At 43.5% G+C, this 7459-nt stretch overlaps 1 long non-coding RNA gene across 1 annotated transcript; it reads right to left on the bottom strand.

Moving 5' to 3' along the window:
- Nucleotides 1-280: 280 nt before the first annotated feature.
- Nucleotides 281-5939, bottom strand: LOC115276355. Its single transcript, XR_003901898.1, has 3 exons — nt 5771-5939; nt 5229-5387; nt 281-705 (listed from the first exon to the last, which is right to left on the bottom strand). It is a non-coding gene; the product is annotated as an uncharacterized LOC115276355 (long non-coding RNA).
- Nucleotides 5940-7459: the final 1520 nt, after the last annotated feature.

Below are 7459 nucleotides of genomic sequence, written 5' to 3'. Positions count from 1 at the left end.
AACTACAGAGGAGTCACAATAATGGAAAGGGGCTGCAACGGGGAGGGGATAGGAGGGAACAGAGACTGAGCAACCCCTTTCTTCTCCCAGACCCAGCACCAGGCGGTGGGAGCTAGAAAGATATTCGAGAAGCAGTGTCCCTCTGCTTACAACCTGGACGGGATGATGCAGCATGCTTTTATAGGATCTCATGCCAGAAGGGTAGGATGCCATGATGTGCTTTAATTAGAAAGAAAAAGATGGTTTGGTCCACTCTGGAAATATAAATAATAGCGTCTTCACCCAATTTCGTAAGCTAAGGAGTTGGAAACTCCATTGGAAAGTAGTTTGGACTTGGGCATCTGAATAGGAGTCGTTGTGGCCATGGTAACACACAGGGATTTGAAAGGTGAGGCAGAACCTCTGTCCCTTTTAGTTTTTACAGTTCCCTCCCTGCTAAGCAGACCACTTTGGTGTGCAGATTTTCATTCTAGTAATGTGGGTGTTTATTTTCTTTTTCCTCCGTGCAATGTGAAGGCAATCATGAATGATGGCCAAGCTTTATTAGACCATAGTCCAAAGAAATCCCAGCCAGATGGACAATGGAGAATGAGGATTCAAGAAGAATTTGATGTTGGGTGTCCACACTTCCCTGTCTCCACGTATCCTCTCCTTTGGTAAATTCCATCTGGAAGAATTGTTATTGCATCCTCCCCCACTCTCTTCCTGCCAAAAACCATGAAAACAAAACAAAACAACAAAGTCAGGTAGGGGACAAGTAGAGAGTAGAGATAAGACCACAACGCAAGAAGACTGACACAATAATACTCAGCTAGTGGGTGAAGAAATAGAACTGAGAGTTTTCTTATTTCTCTTATTTTGTTTTGTTGGGGTTGAACTGAGGAGGGAGAACCTGCTGAGGTTGGAGGAAACCACATTGCCAATATGACCATCCAAGCATGTGAGGTTGGGGAAGTAGAACACAAACAAACTCAGTTTTCTCTGTGATTTTGATTCCTTTCAGTGAAACCAGACTTGCTAAATTGAGGTAGTATGCAGGGACAACGTGGTACCATTTTGTTACCTGGACAATTTATTTTTAGAAAAGATTTTGGGTAAATCTACTAAGAGACTCCATGGATGAATGGATGAACAAAGTGTGGTATATCCATATAATGGAATATTACTCAGCCTTAAATAAGAACAAGCTACATCATGGATGAAACTTTAGGGAAATAAGTCGATCACAAAAAGACAAGTGTTATATGATTCTACTTATATGAGGTATCCAGCATAGTCAGATTCATAGAACTAGAAAGTGGAACAATGGTTGCTAAGGTTTGGGAGAGGGGGAGAATGAGGGATTATTGTTTAATGAGCATAGGATTTCACTTTTGGAAGAGGAAAAGGTTTTGGAGATTGTTACACAACTATGTGAATTTATAAGCAGTACATTTAAAAATGGTTAATGATGGTAGATTTCATGTTATAGATTTTTTGCCACAATTTCAAAATCTGCCAAGAGATATGGTAGTTCTGAGGGTTTTTTTTGTTTTGTTTTTTTTTTTTGTTTGTTTGTTTGTTTTTTTTTTTGGTTTCTTAAAATTTGGTTGGTTCCATTAGAGAAGGATTTTGTAAACGAATAAACAAAATTGTATGGTGACCTGGGTCCTTAACCCATTTTTGTTTCCCGACAGATCTTGCTATGAAACAGAGGAAAATTTTTTTGTTTTGTTTGTTTTTGATTAATCATACATAAAGCTACACAACTTTGAGGAAAGAAGAAAACATTTACTGAGCAGCTACTATTTGCTGAGCATTGTGCCTGGCCCTTTCATAAATGTTACCTCATTTAACATTTATAATAACCTTGTAGCTCAGTTTCCAAATAAGTAAAGCGGAGGGTCAAGAGAGGTTCGGTTATTTGCCTAAAGTCAGTAATCTTCTAAAGACGAGTATTTGACAACTATTGAAGGCTTACTATATGCCAGTCAGGATTGCAAGGATGTCTGTGTTTTACTCATTTAAGGCATTTAAGTGCTGGAGGCTGTATTTTATCTACTTGCTTGAACCCTGACTTCCATCCCCCGTTGTAGGTGGCACGCCCAAGGTCCCCCAGGTACTCAACACCAGAGAGCTAGGCCATCAGCAGAAGCTGTATCAGTGCTGTTTCCAATTCATACTCTTTGCTATCTCAACATTGGGAAAGTATAAGCTCTGTTTAACCGGAAAACAATTATTATTTTTTATTTTGAAAAGCTCCTTCGAAGGAGACATCGAGTGACCTCCAAATTTGTTTCATAAGTTGGTGTTTCCCTTTGCTCTGATACCTACCAGAACCACCTAGACCAAGGACAATGAGACAAGGTGATCACTTTCCTGGGTGTAATTTTAACTCTCAAATGGTATATGCCATATAACTTCATAAATACACTGTTCAGAATTTTCTGGATTCATGCAATGATATCCATGTGGATGAATCAAAAATTATTCTTATTTGTGTTATAAAGTCTTTTTAAAATGGCTACAATGGGTACATCTGACTTATGGGAAGCTACCCCATCAGGAAAAGAATAATAAAGCTGAGGTAGGAAGTCCTCATCTAGGAGGAGCTGGAATGTTTTTCTGGTTCCACATTCTGAGTAATTCTTTTTGGTTTTGAGTAAATGCCATTGACTCTCACACCAAGGCCATGCATTAGCTCGATGCTGCTCCCTCTTTCTTCCCCTTTCCTTGCTCTGTACTTGCTTCTTCTAAGTTCAGGATGATAACAATGTGCTTTTATTTTATGCTACTTGCCGGGTCTCAGAGCTAAACCCATAGCATCTACAGAAACCTCCACATTTTCATTCCCCTTTCCTGCTGAAGTCATGAAGAATTCAGATTTAGAATCAATACATGACATGTCACAAGAGCATTAAACAGAGGAGTTGGTAACGTGAAGATAAAAACGTCTCCTTGTTCCCCTAGGTGTAGCTTTGCCTAAAGTGATAATTAAATAGGAGGCACGTACTGTGAACAAGCCCCTGACCCACTGCCGGCTGCCATTCAATGGGTTTTACAACCCAGATTGCAAAATGAATGAAACCAATATTATTTATTTGCTTTCAGTATAAAAAAGGATGAATGTAAGGGGGTGATTGCAGGATTTTAGAACAGATGTCACTGAAGTGTCTTTTCTGTGCTTTGAGGCTCATCACTGCCTTCCTTTAGAGAAACACGCACGCATGCACATGCACATGCACACGCACATGCATGTGCTCACACAATGTATTTTATTAGCCTCCGTCCTTTCCCCCAGCACACGGAGAGCATATAGAGACAATAAAATGCCATCCACACAATTCAGAAACATTGACTGTGAACTTCTATCAATATTTACTACCGATGGGCCCTCGGGCTTCCTGCAAGATTACGCTGGCTTTTATTCAAAAACCTTTGCTTTCTGACTTTGATTCCAACACCGTTCAATTTCCTGACCATGGAAAAAGATTTCCACTAAATTTCCCCTCCATAAACCTGGATTGTAATAAATAAATGTTTCCTTCTCACCGCCTCTGACCCCCAGGACCTCTTGGAATCTGGGAAGATTCAGTAATATTTGTGAGAGAATTTATACCTAGGATTATCTCTTGGAAGTGTGTTGAAGTTCAGGCCATTTGGTTTTTTTCTGCTCTATTTAAGGATTTATTTCTTTTTTTGGCTCAAAGCCTGGATTTGACCTCTCAGAGATTTCAGTTTCTATCCTTCGACATAGTACCTGAGTCAGAAACACTGTGCTGCATTTTGTCAAAAGTCAGTCTTACGCCTTTTTTTTTTTCTTAATAGTTCATCTTCCTTTCCAATTAAGTTTGTGTCCCCTCTACAGTCTGGGAAATCTCTGAAATAAGACCATATATTTGCCCTCTTAATTCCTGGTTCCTTCCCCTATGTTGAGAGGGGTTTGAAAAAGATACAGATGACTGACCTCTAGGGTCCTTCTTTTGGCCGAAGAACAAATTGTTGAAAATAAGAGCACTCTTTCCTACAGGGTAGGCGGTCGTCCTGATCGCTTCGGGTTGGCTTTTCTGTTGAAGGTGTGTAAGTCACAGCGATGGTTGAACTCCCACAGGTCCGAGGCCTCCTGGGAACAGGTGCTCAGCCTGAGGACTCCAGCAAGAGCAGACTGACCCATGTGGATTCCCAGAGGGTCAAAGCAGTCTTCTCGTAGCTTGTGAGAGGATGCTCTTACTGGTTTCCTTGCTTCAGGTCTTGCCCTTGCCCTTTGACTAATATAAATGGAACCACAGTCTTTCTATAGCTTAAACTCTTGTAATGGTCTCCCTTGCCTCTGACCAAACCACCAAATGCTCAACAAATTCCTTGCATGGCCTTCCCCTTCCTGATTCTACAGCCTCATTTCACTTTCTCTTTTTTTCCCCCCGCTGGCCTCCAGTCACATTAACTTACTTTAATTTCTTTAAATTTGCCAAGCTCTTTCCTGCCATGAGATCTTTCTTTGGTCGTGTTGTTTTCCTTGCCTGGAAAGCTGTTTGACTCCTACTAATCCTTCAGGTTTTAGCTTAAATGTCACTTTCTCGGAAAGGCCTTTCTTGCTAGTCTACTCCAGAGCGCTTTGTTCTTTTCATAGTAGTTATTATAATTTATAATTATATGTTTATTTCAGTTAAGGATTAGTATCCGTCTTAATTGCTGAATTTTAAGATTTCTGAGCAGAGGAAACAGTTTTTTGTTCACCACAGAACTCCTGAAAACTGGCACATGGTAGGTACTCAAATAATGTGTTTGGGGGGGGGGTCTTGGGGTTCAGATCAAGATGAGGAGTTAAGACACATATCACAAGAGTAGAGGGCCAAGAAAGGAGTCAAACACCAGGAAAGCCAATTCTTCAGGAGCAAGGTTGTGTATCAAAGACCTGGCCAAAGACTGGGACATTTGTGTGTTCCAAACACAGAGGAAATATCCAGATACACACTGGGGGAGGCTGTCTGTGCCACAGAGGCTCATAACCTCACCAGAATGGCAGGCAGTAAACACAGAACAATATGATGGTCCAGGCCACAAGGAGGCCACAAAACAGACACTGTGTCTTGACTCAACAAGGAAGATCCTTAAATGAGAACATTTGGATTTTGCTGCAATGATTCAACTTACAAGGTCTTGCTGACGGGTCGTGTAAGAGGCTTGACTGGCCCAGGCACCCCCTTTCACCCCACATACGATCTGGAAATCTTCACTGGATCACTCACCTTGGCTGTGGACACTCCGTGTGCACGCACCTCGTTCTGGCCGGTGTGTGCCGTGCAAATCCCGCCTGCCGGTCTTCCGAATTCGCCGTCCGGTTTGCAATGATGACAGCTCCCTTCTGTTCCCAAAGGCATTTAGATTGGGTGATAGAACATTCTCATCTATTTTAAATGAGTTGTATCAGATTAAAAGATCCTGGGGCTGAAAAGCCCACCCACATAACAAAGAAAGAAGAAAAAATCATTCCAGCCTGCTTTGACAAAATGAGGTTTTGCTTTGGAAAAGCCATCCAGTGTCATCAGGGAAGAGAGGCAGAAAGGAATGGCCTGGCACCTGACTGGGCTCATAAACAAAGGCCGTTTGAGTAGAACCTTCTAGACTGTTTTCAAATTATTTACCTCTCTCGGGTCAATTTCTCAGCTCTGAATGAATGGGTTACTATTCTCATCACTGACCAATCTCCTTTCTTCCAGGTTTTTCCACAACTGTTTCTAAGGAAGGAAAAGACCCAAAAACTAAGATAAGATCGGCCCAGTGTTCTCACCAGTGTTTCTTTGGATGTAGTATGTATTTGAGTTTTCTTGAGAAGAGGAAAAGCTTTTCCCTTCCTGACGTAAAATTGGGCCCGGGAAATGCAGTAAAGGGCACCCGTGTCCTGGGGCCGTGTGTTGTGCCCGTGCGGACACTGTGGGAGAGTAGCGCGCACTGTAAAGGAGAATAAACAGTGAAGTATGAACTGAGAACGGACTTCCGCCGGAAGTTCTTGTGGGTGACCCACTATAGCAAAAGCTGAGGTTAAACTTTGTCCCAAGTGAGCTCAGCACCAGAGGGCTGGAGGCTGGGTGGCCATGCTGGACAGACAGACGGCCCAGTGGAGTTGAATGCTTCGTCTGTAGCCTAAGAGCCCCTCAAGGAGCCACAGATGTCCATCTCGAGGACGTCCCACTGCAGGATCACAACGCTGCCTGGCGGGTCCGCAGGGAAGGCTCGGCATAGGACACCCCTGCAAACAGGTCCCAAGTGGCGGATGGGATCACCACGTATTTCAAAAGAACGGTCAAGGTGTTTAAACGGAAGGTAACGACGCCTGTCTGAGCTGTCACTGGCGAGGTGCGTGGGAGGCGAGGACAGGTTCTCAGGTGTGCTGCACTCTAACCCAGAAAGGAAGGAAGGGATACAGCGACCACTTCTAGAAATAGCACACGTTATTTACCGGCCGCGGACGCGTCAGAATGTTACACTGTGTGGCTATAGAATGCTTCTTAATGAAAAGCCTCGTAAGTAGACGGCTGCTCTCTTATTTGATAATTTAATATGCGGCTCTTCAGTGAACACAGATTTGGCAAGTGATTTTGGTGTTGAGGGGCAGAACCGGAAAAGTTTATTTATAGGCGTGTGTCTATAACCAGGTCCGTGCAGTATGTGTTTTTTATCTTGTCCTTTTCGTCCTTCCCTCCCCTGCCTCTCTCCCCAGCTGTTTTCTTCTTTTCCTTCTGAAAACAGCCCGGCGTTAGCGAACTCCCTTGGTTCTTCCTTGGGGACGGCACAGTCATTTCCAGGCAGCAGTTCAGCTCATTGGGAGAGAATTATGCAGAGCGGGGACTAGACAAGAAAAGAACCAGCAGCCCATTTTGCAGTTCTTTGCTAGACAGCAGGCACGTCTTCGTCCTCCCCCTTGCAAAGAAACCTCCCTCACACTCGTCTCTGGCTGCCTCCGAGCTGTCCCTTCCCAGCAACTTGTCTGCACGCTCCAAAGGGAATTTCAGCATATTCTCACCCAAGCATCATTTTTTATTAGGAAAAAAAAATCCGCCAGCCGTAAAATGACAAGTGAGTACACGGCGTGCAGAGCTACTTGGAAATTACAGCTCTTGCCAGCTTGGATGGCCCAGCCTAGACCGTTCGAGCTGAGGCTGAGGTGTATAAGCCACGCGTTGCTGGCCTCTTGGGGCGAGAGGAAATTTCTTAACCCAGAGCATCTCATGGAAAACATCGTTTCTGTAACAGCCTGAGGTCAAACTCTGGGACTAGGTTGCAAGCATTCCACTGGCAGCGTTCAATTGTCTTGAGGTTATAAAAGGAGAAAGGAATCCCTTTCCCCTCTCTCTCCCCTCCAAGACTCAGGGGGGGGGGGGCTGGATTCTGAAGAATTTTGTCTGCCTCAGCCATTTTCGAAGTGTTCATGGAAGAGACAATATGAGTTGCAGCTGAGGTTGTCTTTGTGGTTCAAGAG

The sequence above is a fragment of the Suricata suricatta genome, chromosome 13 (genome assembly GCF_006229205.1).
Source record: "Suricata suricatta isolate VVHF042 chromosome 13, meerkat_22Aug2017_6uvM2_HiC, whole genome shotgun sequence".
Classification (NCBI taxonomy): domain Eukaryota; kingdom Metazoa; phylum Chordata; class Mammalia; order Carnivora; family Herpestidae; genus Suricata; species Suricata suricatta.
The sequence above is the reverse complement of the archived record's forward strand: the minus strand, read 5'-3'. Positions and strand labels throughout refer to the sequence as shown.